Raw genomic sequence first — 20179 nt, 5'->3', positions numbered from 1 at the left:
GGGGTTAGATTTACAAGCTATCCCATCCCCCTTTACATATTTGTTACAATTTCCTGCTATTGTTGAAGGTTTCTTTTACAAAGCAATAGAAAACTTTGATGTAGAATTAACTGAACCTGTTTTACATATTCAGTTTTTGTTGGCAGTAATTTTATGCTCCTGGCTTTGGTCTCAATGCACTACGTACACCAAATGGGAATTTTCAAACATTAATGTATACATTTTAAATAAGGAAGAAAATATAAACTCTAAGCCCACCTACTGCTTGTATGGCAAGGTTTAATAGAGTGATTTCTTAGCATGCAGGAGCATGGACTTAATTATAAAAGTACTGTAAATCCACCAGTGCTCTACAGTTAGTTTTACATGCATACACATATGCACATGTTTATGTATGTACAGAAGCTTCTATAGTCAGTGAGAAAGAAATAAATTTATGCCAGATGCTTGCTTTCGGAGAAATTGATAAGAAAAGCTTGTATAGGTGTAAACAATTGAGATGTTTAGAAAGATGTTTTATCTTTCATAAAGTGGCTGAAATACCGATATTTCAAAATTTATTTAAAAAACAAACAAAAAAATATTTTCATTTCTTCATGGCTTTCTGATTTTCTGCTTTCTTTCTTGCCAACCTGCCTACCTATGTACCTTCTTACCTTCCAGTGTTCATTCTAGTGGAAGAAAGAAGAAAAATAAGAATTATAGAAAATAGAAAAAAAATAAAGCCCACCTTTTATTTCTTTTACTTTGTTTTGACCAAGTGTGAAAAAAAGTGTTGTTGTTTTTTCTTAAGTATTAACTTTTTAAAAAATCTGTATTTTCAGAGCAGAAAATATAGGTATGCATTTATGGTAGTGTAGGTTTGTTGACTGAATCAATGAAATACAAGGACAGAAGAAAAAAAAATCAGTTTCCAAAAAGAAAAAATAAACTGTCAAGAGTGAATTTTCTTCCACACCCTCCCACCTTCCCTTCCATTAATTGTTTATTGATGTGTTCTTGTTTCCTTTAGAAATAACAGATAATTCAAACCACAAAAACTAGAAAAAAATATTTGCAACTCTTGATGATTTTGTTGGTGGTGGTTTTGTTGAAAATATCCACCATTGGTTTTCTTTGTGAAAGGATTACTTTAAAGATCATCAAATTGTTTTATTCAGGTTTAAATTCAGATGCTATTGATTAATTCAGTAGTAAGGCTCTATGTAGCTAGATCTGAGAATGACTGTAGTTCTCTGTCAAAATAATTACTACATTTATTAGAACTTTTTTGGGGCATCTTTATAATGACAAAACCCTCAAAAAGACTATGACAGTACAATTTCATTTCGAGAAGGAAATCTAAAAGAATGATGGAGTAGGTTAAATAATAGATGAACAAGTTAAAATGGTCAATACCTTGCAGATAATCCTTAGTGCCTAATTTTACTTGTGCTACATCATGCTCTAGACTAGCTATCACTAGCTGGCTCGAAAAAAGAGAACTTTTTGCTCAGTAGAGCTTAAAAATGCAAAAGAGAAGAATTACTAGATTTTTTTTCTGAAACTGAAGTAGAAAAAAATGACAGTCTAAAATCATTATGCATTATATATAATATATATAATATATTATATATATTATATGTATAATCATACATATAATTATACATATATGCATAAGCATTATACCTTAATAATAACATGCTTTTCTGATCACTCATCTCAGCAAGAGCAGATAATGTCAGTTGTATATATAGACAAAGATAAGAAGGATGATATGTGTATGCATGAACTGACCTAGGTTCAATAGTTAGGTATAAATTTGGTTTCTCAAAGTGAGATAAATGAAAGTCATGGGAAAATAAATAAATAAATAAATATTCCAAACCTTTTCCAAAGAAATGATTGAGAGAGCTGTTGGAAATGTTTTTTTCCTTCTACCTTTAATTTTCTTTGAAAAGCAACATGCTGAAATTGAATTAACAAGGAACTTATGAGAATTTTCATTTTTTTTCTACTAAGAAGTTCTCTCAAAATGAGACATTTCAAAATAATTGATTTGGAATTATTTTACTTCCTTACAAAATGATGTAATGTTCCTTACATAGTGCACAAAAGGTTTTCATCAATAAATTTCAGGGTCTCACATTTATGCATATTGTATTATTAAAGCAGGGTTACACTGAAGTAACATTTCAATTTTTTTTCTTTCATAATATTCTTGTCTTGTTCATCTTGTGTCAATTTTTGAAGAAAGAGAGGATTTCAGGGAGAGGGAAGTAAGAAAAATAGGCATTTTCATTAAACAGGTCATCCTATCCTAAAGCTTTTGTTCAAAGTAGCACAGACTGCCAGTGGTGGACAATTCTCTCTGATGGATGACTGGTCTGAACTGCAAGGCACTGGCCTAATTGGCTTGATCACAAGTGACATTTCAAACAGGAAAGTGCTGTAACATAAGTATGATACTCATATAGCCTTTAAACACGATGAAGGCACAGATCTACCCATTTTTCTCTTGCAGATGAGAGAGGAAATTCCAGGGAGAAATCATACACAGGTGCACCTAGGACCAGCAGACCTGCTCTGTATGTAACTGCTCTGGTTCGGACCAGGGGTCAGTAACAGTGAGGTAGTAGAACTGGGTCCTCTCTCTGTAAGACTATGGAAATGCTGCTTAAGGGACCTCTTGTTCCCTGAATAAGTATGCAGCTGACTTGCCTTTGAAGTGCATGCAGCTGCACATATTTACCCCTTTTCTGCCTGATATGGGAAAGGAGATTACATTTCTTTACTAACTCTGTGTTTTTCTTCTCCCAAAGCTCTCATCTCTAATTTTTTGCCTATTAATTAATAATATGCTACACAGGATTAGGTAATCAGGAACATTGGTATCCTTTGTAACAGCATTTACTACATTTATTTTTGTTTTTAGACTTAAATTTCATGTTTCATTCCAAGGTTTTACAACCACGTTTTTATTTTCATGCCTTTGCTAATGAAGACTGTTTGTGGCCAAAATACAGGATAAAATAAAACTTTATGATCTTAGTTACAAGTTGGTGTAAGGTCATTAGATTTGGCAGTAAAGCTATACTTACTTGGAGTTTGATACCCAGTGATTGTTTCCAATTTGATCCACTTGGGCATTTGTAACAGTAAATGTTAAGCTTTCAGATTTTACAATATTGCAAGTTCCAGGGAAACGTAAGACTAAATATAGGTTTAGTTTTTTCCTCCACTGAATGATTACTTTTTTATTTTTATTTTTTTTCACTTCTTGCTATTAGTAGGACTGACTTCTGGGGGATAGAGGTGGAAAGCCTAGTTTCATGGAATGACACCATTTTGAGCTCCATGGCTACACAGAGCTGAATCTGATTGGTGTGACTATAGCAGCTATATAAGGGAACTTGTTCACTTCAAAATTAAGTCTCACAATCCAAAAAAGTTACACTACTTTTCTTCAAATAAATGAAACATTTCAAAATATGGTTAGGAAATGAAGGACAATATCATCTTCCACAGCAATAAGAATCTGATCATTTGTGTTTTCTAACAAATTTTTGTTTTGTTGTGTTTTGTGAAGTGAAGTGAGGGCTTTTTTGGGGGTTTTAGCTTCCATACTTTTCTACCTACATCTATACTTTCAGCTTTTTCTATTCACTATTGGCTAGTGTTTTCTCAGGTAGATTTAATGCCTTGACAATTTCTTTTGATTTTTGCTTTCCCCCTGTTACACTGGATTCATAACTATATTTTACCAATTTAGATCTGATGACTCCGTTTGTTTTCTATTACATCCTTGTCTAGAATTTCACTTTTGATTTTCGACACATATCTTGTTCTCTATCAATCCATGTAAAATATTGGACAAAACAGCTGGCAGTTATTAGGTGACTGTCTAAATACAGATGCCATCACCATGTATGGTAAAACTAAGACACTTTAGACATAGGATTTTGCGTATGTGGGTGCACCTGTTTTTATACTACAACTATTTTCAAATGATTTTTTCCAAAATTAGGGTCAGTGGCTGTGGAGTTCAGATAAATTAGACCCCAACTCTAAATGTAACAACCAGAACTGCTTCTTTCCTGTTTAGTTCAATTTTCACTATAGGACAGTAGTAGAACAAAAATTACCCTCCCCCCCCCCTTCCCCTTAATATTACTTTAGTACTAGTACATGGTTATTTCTATGGATCAACATTCAATCACCAAGAAAGTAGGCAGATTTCCTAATAAGCTGACCTTTCTGTTAGGTAATATCTGCCGTAGAATTCATGCATGAGCTGTCTTCCTGGGAGTATTGGTTGATAGTTGGCTGAATATGAGCCAGCAGTGTGCTCAGGTGGCCAAGAAGGCCAACAGCATCCTGCCTTGTATAAGAAGCAGTGTGACCAGCAGAGCTAGGGAAGTGATTGTCCCCCTGTACTCAGCTCTGGTGAGGCCGCACCTCGAGTACTGTGTTCAATTTTGGGCCCCTCACTATAAGAAAGACATCGAGGTGCTCAAGAGAGTCCAGAGAAGGGTAACGAAGCTGGTGAGGGGCCTGGAGAACAAGTCCTACGAGGAGCGGCTGAGGGAGCTGGGATTGTTCAGCCTGGAGAAAAGGAGGCTCAGGGGTGACCTTATTGCTCTCTATAGGTACCTTAAAGGAGGCTGTAGCAAAGTGGGGATTGGTCTATTCTCCCATGTGGCTGGTGACAGGATGAAGGGGAATGGGCTTAAGGTTGCGCCAAGGGAGGTTTAGGTTGGATATCAGGAAGAACTTCTTTACTGAAAGGGTTGTTAGGCATTGGAACGGGCTGCCCAGGGAAGTGGTTGAGTCATCACCTCTGGAAGTCTTTAAAAGATGTTTAGGTGTAGAGCTTAGTGATACGGTTTAGTGGAGGACTTGTTAGTGTTAGGTCAGAGGTTGGACTAGGTGATCTTGGAGGTCTCCTCCAACCTAGACTATTCTGTGATTCTGTCTTGTGACAGTATCCTGTCCCCACCAACAGTTAGTATTGCTTGCATATTTTAAAAATAGTCTATTAATAAAAGCCAAACAGTAAGCTTCTTGAAGTTTCTCTGTGGTGCAATTAAAAGGGATAATGAAGATCTTTAAACTCAGAAAACAAGAGAAGTATTTATTTTGCACATAGTGAATGACTGAAATAGAACATGAGCATACATTTACCAATGTGTATATAAAGATCCTGACCTGGCTGTGTGCTCATGTTCAAATTTCTGTATGTGATCCTTTTTAGCAAAAGCAAACCTTCAATATGGGTCATCAGTAGCTGCCTTCTAATTCAGTATTTAATACACATATTTATTTAAATTGAAAGTCCTGCCTATGTTTAGGCAAGACAGTTTTTCTGCAGAAGAGTTGGGAAAGTTCTAAAAAAAAATAATAATAATTCCTCCTTTGATGCGAGAATGAGGTTATCCTGCAGTGATCAGATTAACTTGCCAACTGACCACAGCTTTGAAGGCTAGCGGCATGCTTTGTACATACTGTGAGCCATTGACTTCATCAGATAAAAGTTTAGTAGATCTGAATAAACTTAAAAAGTGAATCATGAGCTCTGTGTTGACACGTGCTTCTTTCTCTAAACAACTTTTAAAGCTGCTTACCAGGCTTTTTCTTGTGAGAAATGGTATGTTTGGGGGATTCCAGAAGTTCTTCAACCATTATTCTCCACCCTCTCTAGTTTAAAGTACTTCTGATACTTTGAGATAATTCAGGGTTCAGCGAGCACGACACAGTGTAAGCATGAATTTGAATTTACTGATCAGGGTTCTCAGATTCTCCGAAGGGGACATGATAATGCCAGTCCTTGCTTTACACAATGTATTTTTAGATTAAACATACATTGGTTAAAATATATACACGTGCTTGGTATGAATGTTAGAAAGGAGGTGGGTGCTCAAACCATTAAATTCTGGTCTTGTACATCAACAGTCTTTTCTAGACTGAATGACCCTTTGTGTGAAGAACTTGAGATGGAAAAGATCAGAGAACTCTCTTGTCCCACAGATCCACTTCCTTCCTCTTTTGGCCTCTTTCATGTCTTCTGGTGTTAGAGAAGAGCCATTAGTTCAGATAACCAAAAGAGCGAGCTGAAGTGGCATCTCTCACTGCCTCAGTGAATGCTAAGGTCATTGTGCATGTTCCTGAACTGCAGTTTTGTGCAACAACTGCCAGAGCAAAAGTCATGAATGTCTGTTTTCCCTGAACAGCCTGATATCATCTCACTCAGTGACCAAAATGTGCTTTCTGCATTTTTAAGAAAATTCCAATTCTTTCACATATCACAGAAAGATTTAAAAATAAAGAAATACCTTTTGGCTCTAGTTTTTCTATAATTTACTCAATGAAGCCACTGGGCTTTTAACACAGGATAATTCCACAGGGCACCAGGAGCTTTTAAGAGCTTGTGAACAGCTCTTCGTGGTGGCCACCAACAGCAAACTTTTACACCCTGTAGACACCTCCGACTCTCTTGTGTCAGAGGGACTCTGCCCTCATTGCTTGCAATGGTAATTCTTCTCTGACTTCAGCTGGGCCAGGATTCTGCACATATTTTAACTGCCAAAAGCTGTGCACGGCCTTTACCTCTGTGTACACAACACTGCTAGTTTTAGCACTGGGCTAAAACTCAGGGGATTCAGGGTCAGTTCCCAACTCTACAAATGTTTTCCCCCTATAAAAGTTTTCCCCTTAAATGCCTGGCAAGATATCTCTCTGTGCTGCATTTTTACCATTTTCTCACCATTTGTCTGTTCACTTAAATTCTCTACAGCACGTCTTTCTCTATGTATATTCACATATTTTAATTCTTTGTCTCTTGTTTTTGTTAAACATTTCATTTGTAATAAGAACAACATTTATTTAAAACCCAACTTTAATTAATCATCCATTCTAATGCCATAATACTTTAACACACACAACTTCTGTGATCGCTTTTGTAGGTTAAAATCACTTGAAAGTGGAAATCTGGACACTGTTAACCTACTAATGGGAGATGCCTTACTTATTTCACTCTGTGAGAGCTTTCAAACCATGTCTATCCTCCGGTCACCAGAGTATCTTGCAATCACTACATATGTACAGTGCCTAACTTTTGACATTAGGTCTAACTAGTCAGGCCTGAGAAGATCAAAATAAATAGCAATTGTCTCTGCTCTCCTGTTTCATGTCAAGCCACTTAGATTTCTCTTAGTCTTGCTGCTTCTGTGGTTTTGGTACCACCATGTGGAGATACTCATGGGATTCCTGTTTTACTTGAGACCTCTTTAAGGTCATTCTGTTTATGAATACAAACTACAGACACATGTACCACAAATACACATTATGTATTTTAGCATTCAGGTTTGACCAAACTACTTCCATACAGAGCTAGTTGTAGATTAAGGAATGTCAAGGTTCACACAGCATTGGGTTTGCAGATACCAATAATCCAATTTCAAGGTTTGCCTCTATAGCAAGGCTAATCTACAGATCTACAAGTTGGAAAAAACTAAGCCTATCATGTCAGCCATACCTATTCCAGGGTGCAATGAGGGCCTCATATACATATAAATGTTGAATAGATTTTACATTTTACCATTTTACCTTTTTTTTTTTTTTCTTTCACCTGTGAACTCAAAGGAAGGTTATACATTGGTGTGTGTGGTGACATTTAGAGCACATACTTGCTTTCCCCTACTAGTATAAGTGTTTCCATTAGGTTCAGCGTGAAGAGCGATCCTGAAGACAACAATGAAATTTGAGCTGCAGAGACAGCAGGAAACATTTGCAAGCTGTGCAAGGTCCAGCAGTGATATTTAAACAAAACATCACGTTTTGCAGAATGCTGCATGCTGCTCACTTATGAACTAGACTCCCTCCCTTTTCTTTCAGAGAGGAGAGAGTGTTCATCTTGAAGGGGAAGATAAACTCCTTATTCAAAGGACTGCACAGAGAACTAAACCACACACACACATTTTTTTTTTTTAAAAAAATCACTTTGAGAAGTTTTGTTGAACTAAAGGAAAAGATGAAAGCATCTGAAAAAGTCTGAGAGGGATGGAGGGAGGAAGGGACTGAGGGATAGAGGAGGATGTTATTCATACAACCTGACTTCAGTCATCCAGCTAGGGCTTCCTATAGAGCTGAGGCAGCTAGACTCTTAAAGAGGTCCATTTGGGGTCTATTTTTGGTTAGTTTGGGCTTTGTAATTTTCAATAGTTCAATTCAGGCTACATATATCTCTCCCATAATATTGCATCATCAATAGGAGACTTACATTGTATATGATATCTATGTGCATCATAAACCCAAATAACAGTAGTGGGTTTAAAGAAAGAGGAGTAATATGTCACCTAATAATGGTCTAGGTACTTTAGTGAAACTTGCAACATAAGTATTATCCCCATTTTCCATTGACTTTTGTAATAGAAGGCACTTCCACATTTGCAGGCTGGTCTGTTAGAGATGTAAGTCAAGACACTGAAAGGTGGGGAGCAGTACTGGAAACAGGTTTGAGCAATCAAAGCCATATGAGTTGTGCTTTTTCTGCCCATTCCTCAGGCTGTTCCTCAGCTTCAGCTTGAGCTGAAAATGTTCACAGTGTGCTTAAACAAGGGTGAGCTGACGAAAACAGGTTGGGGAGTGAGTGGCTGAGTGTGCTTCAGTATCCAGCTGAAGCTGGTGTCTTGCTAGGGTTAGTATGTGTTGCATGGGTTTGAATGTTTACAGCTTCCTTTGTGTAAAACTGGTCCAGAAAATGGGCTGAGATCCTCACTTAACAAACACTGTGGCCATATCTGTTGAACCTCACATGCTGAGATCAGGAAAGACCCCCATCACTCATCTCTCCATCCAGTGCACTGAAATGTGGAGAGTTGGAGGGAGTAGGAGGACATCCCAAGCTCTGCAGCTCAAAACATTCCTGTTTCCCAGTGAAGAAGCACAGATGTTGCCTGGGGTGTTTTGTTAAGAGTGGAAGCTTTACTCCACTGCCAGTTCCACAGGATTTAATTGCAATTTCAGATACTTTTCTCTGTGCTATTCTTCCTGCCAGTGGTTAGTCTTCTGACTAACTTCAGACTAACTTTTCAAAATCAGTTTGCTGGTGGATATTTGTTGCCATTAAATCATCCAGGCTTGGAGGGAAGGGGATTTGATTTGTGCCCTCCAGTTTCTCCTTGGTTCATTGCCTGTTTTTAACCCCAATTCTCTACTGAATAAACTGCTCAGATATGTAATTACCAGTGATTGTGAAGTTCTTGTTGTCTTGTTATTGTTGGTAAACCCCCAGGTTTCACTCAGCCTGTGTCAGTGGCATAGCTAGAAAACAGGACATGACAGGACATGTCAGAAATACATCGGAGGATCACAGGTTTACATCAGCCAGGACATGAATATATTTTTTTCTTTTAATGCAAAAATTATGTGTGGGAGTTTACTGCACCAACATGAAATCAAAAGGAACATTTACAAGAGCAATTTACTATTTCAAGCATGTTGCAAAAATATGGCAGTAAAGATAAAAAAAAGAGACTAATCCAAGATGGTGCAATAGCTTTCATCATCCAGTCTCATAAATGTCTAATACCACTCTCTTTCAGACCATGTTTATTTTCATATAAATTCCTTTAAATTGTAGTGTTGCTGTTTTCTTAAACATGACTAATTGTTTTATGCTACCCTTTGTGAGCCCAGGTTTCATCATTGTGTCTGTCTATAGAGCATGGCCTAGTTGATATGTTATTTGAGATACTAAAGAAAAAGAAGTACTGTAATACATTTATATTGCTTGTGCATGTTTCCATCAGATATCTGTTCCCCATGTTTCCCAAATTGTCTTAGTTCAGAAGCACACTTTTCATTTGGCTTCATTTTTTGAGGGTTGCGTTTTCTCCTTGATGTGTACCAGAGATTTGACTTGTTAGAGCAATAGAAGACAGTTTAATTGACAGCAGTCATGTTCCTGGCCTTCTGTCTGGAAACTAGGTGTTCCACAGAGTTTAAAAAGTGAGCAGAGTAGTTTCATGCCAGTTGCAGCTACGGTTTTAAGAGCTCCTGTGATAAAATGGTACTCATCCCAGAGCATGAAACATGTTGTATCTGTGGTTCCCTAGATTCAGTCCAGACAGGTAAGTGGGTTTCTGAGTCATCATTTTCTCTCTAAGTGATTAATTAATTTAGAACTCCTGACACAACCTGCAAGTAGATTGGGTACATCACTGGAAATAATTTGTCTCATCATGCTTACTAGCCTGTTTTGGGATATGCTGCTGTGATAGAAAATGTCTGCTTTTCTCACATCTATCCACTATCTAATCCTACTAGATTAGATATTGTTCAGTGTGAATATCACGATACAGAAAACAGATAATTCTTCCCTCTGTGTTCCTTGTGAAAGGATAGAATTTATCATGTTTACATATTTTGCTGAGAAGAGTTAACATTCCTCATTAACAACTGATCTTTGCAAATACCAGTATTGTAATTCTGTTTTTTTTTTTTTTTTTTTTTTAAGATATTTTAACTCCTGTTTTTATTGTAAAACTAAAAATCTTTATAAATAAGCTTCTATTATATCATGAATGTGAAAAACTAAAAGAAAACAGTTTTGCATTCCTCTCAGTCACTCTCAGTTCTTCAATGTGATTGCATTTAATCATGACTTTATATGAAATAAGGCAACAAGGTAACTCCTGTCCAGAAATATGCATATATATGTATAATTGTGTATAAAGATTAAAAAGAACACAGTAGCCTAAGTAATAAAATTATGCACACCATATTTGGACGAACAAAAGTTGTACACTATCTTACGAGAATCCTGCAGTAAGAACATTTCAATCACATTTTTCCAGGGCTATGTATTTCACATACAGCATTCAAAGGATATCACAAGATTTTAATAGCAAATTTTGATGTTTTTATTACATTCATATGGGAAGCATAATTTTACATTCCTGCATGTTTACTGCACTTTCTGTAATACCCCAGTTGTCAGGAAAAAACAGGGAAATACTAAAAGAAAAACAGTTTAGATTAAAAGACTGAGCCCCCCTATGGATATTCTCAGATCCATGAAATTCTTTCTTCTGGGGATTTCTCTGATGGATGTGGAAGGCTCATCGTTTGCCCACAGCATTGGCAGGAAACCGCACACCTTGAACAGGATGACTTCAAAGAAGCTGCTGAGTTTTCTGGCCCCTTTTTCAGAGTTTTTTTTTTTCTCCTGGGACCAGGGCAGCACTTTGTGAACATTAAAGATTTCATGGTGTTCTTCAAAAGGGAGCCAGCCTTGCACTTCTGACCATCAATCTGCTTTGCCTCCGGAATCAAAGACAGTAGGAATTGACCTCAAAACAGTTCTTCTCCCCAGCACTGATGAGAATTTTCTTTTCCCCATCCCTGTCATTTTGCATGCCATGTGCTAGTTGCTTCCCCATGTTTCATTCCACTCTAAGGCAATTCCATTATAGCTGCATTTTGTACTTCCATCTAACATTCTGAGATCATTCATAGGCACCTCGTAATAATTACACTAGTTCTGACTGTCAATTACATTACAGCATCTTTACATTTACTTTATAGGGCCCTTTTACACTGCTGGAATAATATAAATGGACGTCAGTGTAAATTAAAATTATATATATATATATATATATTTTTTTTTTTTCCTTCAAAGCACCCTGTTCATTCCAGTACACAAAATAAAATAGAACAGCCATGACAAAAAATATGATCCATCTGTCTCCTCCTCTTAGGAAGGAATGCCCTGAGAACCGGTGCTACCAAAGTTTTATTATATCTTACAAAACAGATCTTAGAACCATTTACTGGATACAATAGAACATCATTAAAAAATTAAACTAAACTACAGTTGTCCAAATAAATACGCAAAGTACATTTTGTGATCCATTACCTCGTTTTATTGCATTTATCCATTTATTGCTGCTTTGCAGTTCAGTAATTTCTGATAGATTTTCCAGTCATTACTGACAATTAACAAAAATGAACCTTGAAAATGACAGAACAACAACAAAAAAGGGAAATGTAGTTCAATAAAGTTTTATCTAAAACAGTGCTTCATGGTCCTGGTCAAAGCATTAGGCCTATTACTGACAAACCATATATTTGGAACAATTATGTCCTTTAGCTGTGATAAAAATTTAGTGCATAACAGAATCACAGAACCATCTAGGTTGGAAGAGACATCCAAGATCACCCAGTCCAACCTTTGACCTAACACTACCAAGTCCTCCACTAAACCATATCACTAAGCTCTACATCTAAGTGTCTTTTAAAGACCTCCAGAGATCGTGACTCAACCACTTCCCTGGGCAGCCCATTCCAATGCCTAACAACCCTTTCAGTAAAGAAGTTCTTCCTGATATCCAACCTAAACCTCCCTTAGCGCAACCTTAAGCCCATTTCCCCTCCTCCTGTCACCAGGCACGTGGAAGAATAGACCAACCCCCACCTTGCTACAGTCTCCACTGTACAGTGTGATAAGGTCGCCCCTGAGCCTCCTTTTCTCCAGGCTGAACAAACCCAGCTCCCTCAGCCGCTCCTTGTAAGACTTGTTCTCCAGGCCCCAGCTTCGTTACCCTTCTCTGGACTCTCTTGAGCACCTCAATGTCCTTCTTGTAGTGAGGGGCCCAAAACTGAATACAGTACTCAAGGTGCGGTTTCACCAGAGCTGAGTACAGGGGGACAATCACTTCCCTAGCTCTGCTGGTCACACTGCTTCTTATACAAGCCAGGATGCTGTTGGCCTCTTGGCCACCTGAGCACACTGCTGGCTCATATTCAGCCGACTATCAACTATCACTCCCAGGTCCTTCTCTGCCTGGCAGCTTTCCAACCACTCCTCTCCCAGCCTGTAGCTCTGCTTGGGTTTGTTGCGCCCTAGGTGCAGGACCTGGCACTTGGCCTTGTTGAACTTCATGCAGTTGACCTCAGCCCATCAGTGCAGCCTATCCAGATCCTCCTGCAGAGCTTTCCTTCCCTCAAGCAGGTCGACACATGCACCTAACTTGGTGTTGTCTGCAAACTTACTGAGGGTGCACTTGATCCCCTCATCCAGATAATTGATAAAGATATTAAAGAGAACTGGCCCCAGTACTGAGCCCTGGGGGACTCCACTAGTGACCAGCCTCCAACTGGATTTAATTCCATTTACCATGACTCTTTAGGCCTGGCTACCCAGCCAGTTTTTAACCCAACAAAACTGACAATAACTAACAATAGAAAATGAAAGGAGGAAGAAGAACAAATATTGCACTGTAACTCAGCTTTGTAGAGATAAGACCTTTCTATTAGAAAAGTTTCCACATTTTTCTGTGGAAAATTTAGTATATTTTTTCCTATGGCATCACTCTCCTCCTTCTCCTTCTCCTTCTCCTTCTCCTTCTCCTTCTCCTTCTCCTTCTCCTTCTCCTTCTCCTTCTCCTTCTCCTTCTCCTTCTCCTTCTCCTTCTCCTTCTCCTTCTCCTTCTCCTTCTCCTTCTCCTTCTCCTTCTCCTTCTCCTTCTCCTTCTCCTTCTCCTTCTCCTTCTCCTTCTCCTTCTCCTTCTCCTTCTCCTTCTCCTTCTCCTTCTCCTTCTCCTTCTCCTTCCCCTTCTCCTTCCCCTTCTCCTTCTCCTTCTCCTTCTCCTTCTTCTCCTTCTTCGAATTTTCTGTTAAAAATAATCAGAATTATGTGAATATTTTAATGTGTATATTGGTTACTGTTTTAACAATGCAAGTAAACCAATTTTCCATTCATCCTGCTTCATAATTGTCACCTATCATTAAACAATCAATAGTTATTCTCAGTAAGGTATTAATTGACCAAATGAGCAAATGGACCTATAAATATCATCAAGTCCAGATGCCTGACCACTTCAGGGTTAAACAAAAGTTAAAGTGTGTTATTGAGGGCATTATCTAAATGCCTCTTGAACACTGGCAGCCATGGGAGTCACATCACTAGGGAGCCTGTTCCAGTGTTTGACCACCTTCATGGTAAAGAATGTTTTCCTAATTTCTGTGTATTGTGAAAATCAGCAGTGACTTTTCAAACATTTCACTTGATCCTGAACATTAATACTAAAAAACAAACAAACAAACAAACAAACAAACATAAACATATTTTAGCAGTCTAGTGTAGAGTGTAGATACTTTATATATGATTTTGTGGCAAGTAAATATGATCCAGGGCTTATTCTGTCTCTAGCAGTGAGAAACAAACTTATCCAGAAGATTTCTCAACTTTAGGTTGATTCATCCCTTGCTGGTACTTGTCTCTTTCTGTAGATATCTAATTTAGATGTCTCCTGCAGGTGCCTAACGCTGTGTGCAGAATATCCATATCTGTGAATATTACATCAGGAATGCAGTTTCCAAAACCACAAAAAAAGTTTTATCAATGAATCTGCTATTACTCCAAAACAGAGTATTCCATAACAGATCTGGATGATTTGTAATGATTAATAATACATTGTTTGCTTTAGAGTAGCAAATAAGAACAAGGACTTTAGACCAGTAGTTTTGGCCCATTTAGAACCAAATAATCCACTGTGAACAGGTGGCTACTGTATATGCATGGACCAGATGTGTACAACCAACATATCTGATGAGCAGATGAAATGTTGCAACAGAAGTGATCAGCTCTCTGGACCACTCAACTCCCATTCACTTATCTTCAGAGAGGTGTGACACAGCCATCTCCAGTCTTTCACGTGGTATTGTATAGCTTCATGAAGGTTATTTGAAAAACCCATTGGAATATGGAAGCAACCCACAAGGATCATCGAGTCTGACTCTTGGGTCCCCAAAGGACCACCCAAAAAAATCAGACCATGTGTCTGAGAGCATTGTCCAAATGCTTCTTGAGCTCTGACAGGCTCAGTGCCACTTCTCCCAGGAGAGTATGTTCCAGTGTCCAGCAACCCTCACAGTGAAGACCCTTTTCTTAACATCCAGCCTAACCTTCTCCTGTTGCAGCTTCAAGCCATTTCCTCTGGTTCTATTACTGTCTCCAGGGAGCAGAGCTCAGCACAAGCTCCTCCACTCGTCTTATGAAGAATCTCCAGGCTGTGATGAAGCCTCCCCTCAGTCTCCTCTTCTCTGGGCTGAACAAACCAAATGATTTCAGCTACTCCTCATATGTTTTGCCCTCCAGGCCCTTATCATCTTCATAGCCCTCCTTTGGATACTCTCTAACAGTTTTATGTATTTCTTGTACTATGGCACTCAAAACTTCACAGAGTGCTCAAGCTGAGGCCACACCAGAGCAGGACAAACTCTTCCTTCAACCAGCTGGCAATGCTGTGTCTGATGCACCCCAGGGTATGGTTGGCCTCCTGGTTGCCAAAGCACTCTGCTGGTTCATGTTCAGCTTGCTGTTGACTAGAACCCTCAGATCCTTATCTGTGGGTCTGTTCTCCAGCATCTCATCCCTCAGCCTGTACATATAGCCAGGGTTGCCTCTTCCAAGGTGTAGAATTGAGCACTTGCTCTTGTTAAACTTCATATTGTTGGTGATTGCCCAGCTCTCTAATTTGTCCAGATCTCAATCTGGAGATCTCCAGATCTCCAGATCTGCAAGACCTCAACTCCCTCGATGGAGTCAACAGCTCCACCCAATTTGGTATTGTCTGTGAACTTGATCAAAAAACGTTCAAATCCTACATCCAAATTATTTATGAAAACATTGAAGAGGACTGCTCCTAAAATGGAGCCTTGGGAAACCCCACTAGTGACAGGTCACCATCTGATGTAACCAGTCTAGACAGTAAATTCCCCAAGAATTATTCAAAATAGATTTTTTGGGGGCTATTCAAACCACTCTACTGCAGAGATGATCAAGATCCAGCTCCACTGTTTACACTTGTGCACTGATGCTGTGCAATGTGTTAGTATAGCTGAACAAATTAAGAAAGGATGGGATGGGACAGAATAGGATAGGATAGGAGACCTGTGAATGACTGACTTCTTGTTTACCCATAACCATACTGCTGGAGGGCACAAATCTCTACAGAGTTCCTCAGGACTTCAGTGAATCCTGCTTCCTGATAAGTAAGAAAAGGTGCATGGTGTATAAAGCAAGTTTTTACTGCAGCAGTGATTGCTGCTACTGAGAAAACAAAGTTTACTATCAGAGATTACTGGGTTCAAATGAAAATGCAGACACAGGTGCCTTAATATTTGAGCTGGGATAAGTTTTACATAGCTGTAAAATGAGCTTCAGCTTTTAAGTTACTGTCTTTTTCTTTACAATAATAATCTCTTCACTTTTACAAGCTCTATATTATTTTTAGGTAAGAAAACACTATAAAGTTCATGTTTTATTGTTCCTTGCAGTTATATAAATTACATTTGGCCAAAATAAATGTAATTCCTACTGTGTGAACTGAGAACCCAGAATGTTGATTTTCCTCAAGTTATAAACAATGTGAAGATATGTTATACTGGGTCACAATTTTCCACTGTACAGCAAAATATATAACTCACTTTTAATAACAAAACTGCATATATCATTAAAGTTTCCTACTCCATGGAGCAGATATTATGTTACTCTGCACAGCAAGAGATATCCTTTTTATGTACCACAATTTCTAAAATATTGTTTGACTGAATGAAAAATATTTTAGTGATTCATTAGTGAAACAGCTGTCATTTTGAAAAATTATTCAAATTAGTCTGTATTTTTATTGGTAGTATTGAATTCTTTTTGAAGGCTTGTAGGTTTTTGTTGTTTGTTTGTTTTGTAGATCTAATATTGCAGAACATGTTTATGCCTCTTTCATCTTGTTGCCATAGTTTTTGGAGAGGGAACTTTGGAAATTTACTTATTATTTTGATTTCTCTGGTGGCTGTCGGAAGTTAGAGCCACCTCCTAAAATTTAATATCCCTAGTTAGGAAATCCGCAATGTTCATTGCGATAGTTTGATTCATTAAGTTTCTAATTATGGGTTTTCTAAACCATAGACTTTCCCAGAAGAACTTTTGACAGGATTTTCTAAAGTACTAGGCTTTAACCTTGACACTGCTGCTATTCACATCCATGGTAAAACACACGATGATGTCAGTGGAACTATTTAGGCCAATACTGTGTGCATTTGAATATCCTCTCTTAGAAGTGCTACCTGACTATGTCATTAAACTTCATCTAAATCCTTCAGACTACAGTACCTCTGTCTATAGACCCACAAGGTCATTAAAAGTCTCTGGGAAGAAATGGTCATTGCAGCATACCTGAAGGTTTGCAAACCCAGGCCCTGAGAGGACAAGAAAGAAGGGAACTTGAAAGTCTGTTCTTCCCAAGATCATGTTGGCACCATCTCAAAAGCGTGAAGAAATTCCTTCAGAGAATCATAGAAAGACTGAGGTTGGAAAGGACCTCTGGAAGTCATGAATCCAACCACTTGCTTAAAAGTGTGCTAACTTCAAAATTAAATTATGCTTCCAGGGGTCTTATTCTATAAGGTTTTGAAAATCTCCAAAAAAGGAGACTCCACACCCTTTTTGAGTAACCTGTTCCAGACTTTAACTCTTCTTGTGAAGACTTTTTCTCCAGAGCCTATATTTTTCTTTTTATTACTTTGGATAATTTTCTCATTCCCTTTAAGTGAGTTACCCCTATCTTGAACATACAGAGAAAATCAAGAAAATTGCAGAGTTCCTCAAATTAACTCCAAATATTGAAGGCATAAAAGTTTAGTAACAACATATTGACTCCTTCAAGATCCTATTAGTGCCAATGTAATGACTAAAGTGTTGACAGTAAACTGAGTGCACAATGTAGCATTCAACAATGCGTTTGGCACTTGTGTGACCATCTGCTTGCCACCCAACAAACTTGGAACTGTTGCTATGTTTAGGATTCATCTCCCATGCCTTTATTCTATAAAAGCTGAATGCCTTATCTAAATTAGGCACTGAGGATCCCCCCTTGGGATGGAGGAAGGGGAAGGAGGGGGAGAGAGAGAGAGAAGTGTTTTGGGAATAAATCAACTTTTTGTAGTAGACCTCTGCATAAACACAATATCTGGGCCTGCTGAGTGGGTAATTGTATTGGTTCAGCTCAGAATTGAGTTGAATTCAGCATAGAGAAAGCCAAAGGAAAAAAAAAAAAAAAAAAAAGTGAAAAAGGAAAAATAATGACCTGAGATTTATGTCTTTACATTAAATCTGTACTGTGATGTCTCCAAATACTGTCTGTGTTCTGAGATGAATTTCTCTCTCTCTGTTCCACAATATTTACAAGATGGTGGTCTTTTGAAGCCAGCACTAGGCAATTATCTCATACTGATCTATGGTCTAGCAACAAATACTCTCTGAAACTGTTGTTCTTTTAGCAAACCACTTGCCCAACCCTCCTTCCTAGTCCTTTGTCATTTGTAGATATACTGTTCTTTGCCATGATCCTTAGGATAGTTCTTATGGAGTCTCCAGGAGCTGTGAATGGGAAGAAAGCCAATGAAACAGAAAGTTAAATGCAACATGCCAGCTTGTTTCATATGAACGGTGTAGCTGTGCAAATTGTGTATATAATGACAATGAAATTCATACGGAATTAGGAAAAAATAGTTTTACTTGGGTCACTGTCATAGAAGATTTTAGTTAATGGAAAAGAAAAAGAAATGTAGATTGTTTTTCATTTTAAGTATTTCTTTTCCGAGAATTTTGAAACTTCTGTGAGTTATGCACATAAGATGATCATATGGTCAATTTCATTACCTCTGCATAAGTAAAAGATTCTGTTTTAGGGAATGGTTATTATTACCCTAAACACAAATAATGAAGAGTGTCTGGTGTGCATAATGATTAGGGCTAGCACACTTCAGCATTTCTGGCAATGTTCATGCTGCAGGGCGTATCATCTTGGGCTCTTGTGACACCTCCTGAGATATACTTATTGTTTAATGGTGTCTTAATCATGGGAAACAGACAAACAAAACAACAACAAAACAAACAAAAAATCACAAGCCTATTCTAGATGGCTCATAAGAATAGAAGGCTCATAAGAATAGACAGAATAAGTATTGCTATTGCTGTGAGAAATCTTTACCACTAGTATTATTCAACAGTGAGTGCAGTTCATCAGAAATGAGAGAAGAAATAGTACACAAAAGTCATGATACTTCAAATTGACACAAGTATGATATTTGATATTTAGCAAAGATAATAGGAAAAATTCAGAAAATGTAGGTATCAGTCCAAGAGGATCCCGCTTGAAGGAAGGAGATATCGGTGGAAAAAAATTCTTTGGCTCAACATAGAGCCTAAAGAAAACTGGGGATGTAGGAGAAATATCATTTGCTTCTCTCCATTATTAAAAGTTTTTCTTGTGTGAAATAGAAACACACTAATAAATATAGGCCTGATTCCCTACTGTCTCTCGGCAGGTGTTATTTTTTTTTAAATTAGAGAAGTTGAAGTCTTTCTTGGCACAGGTGAGAGCCATATTGGAGGAACCAGAAGAAAGAATCACGTGAAAGAGAGTTTCTTTTTCATGCTCGTCTCCTCAGAGTGGATGTCTACATGGTAGAATTATTCTTCAAGCTAGTAGTATGAGATCTTTAGAAATGTGCAATGTAGGGACATTTAGCTATAGACCTTCTCCAAAACTCAGCTGATCTTCATTAACCTCCCTAGGAACTCTCTTTCCTGCTGAGGGGAAAAAATGAAGGAAATGCTTGTGTTTCTTGAATTACTTTAGGTTACATCAATTTGCCCCTTTTGAAAAGCGAGGCTTTGTTCTACATATTGGGAGTTTACTTCCCCTATTCATAGTAATCACAAAACTAGCAGAAAAGGAAACATTTTCCTATTTTAGCACAGTGGTTTTCAGAAGGAAAAAGAATTTCATATTTAGTAAATTCTTAGTAAATTATATATATGTAATTATATTTTTAATTTTATAGTTATAATAAATATATGTATTTATAAAATTATATATTTATAAAATTATATATATACATATATATGTATATATATTGTCATCTCTTGGTCTTGATACACTGCTAGTCCCCAGACCTGGGAGGACTAATAAAACCTGAGTGAAATCATAACTTACTGAAGTCCTTTATAAGTGAACAGGAAAGCAGAAGATGAAATAGAAAACTGGAAAGACATGTTAGTGCTTACAAGGCTACAGCAGAGTAACCAAGCTGGGAAGAAGTCTCTGCCAGTCACCTACTCCTCCTCTCTGAGAGC

Source organism: Netta rufina (genome assembly GCF_964035555.1).
Source record: "Netta rufina genome assembly, chromosome: 3".
NCBI classification, from domain to species: domain Eukaryota; kingdom Metazoa; phylum Chordata; class Aves; order Anseriformes; family Anatidae; genus Netta; species Netta rufina.
The sequence above is the reverse complement of the archived record's forward strand: the minus strand, read 5'-3'. Positions refer to the sequence as shown.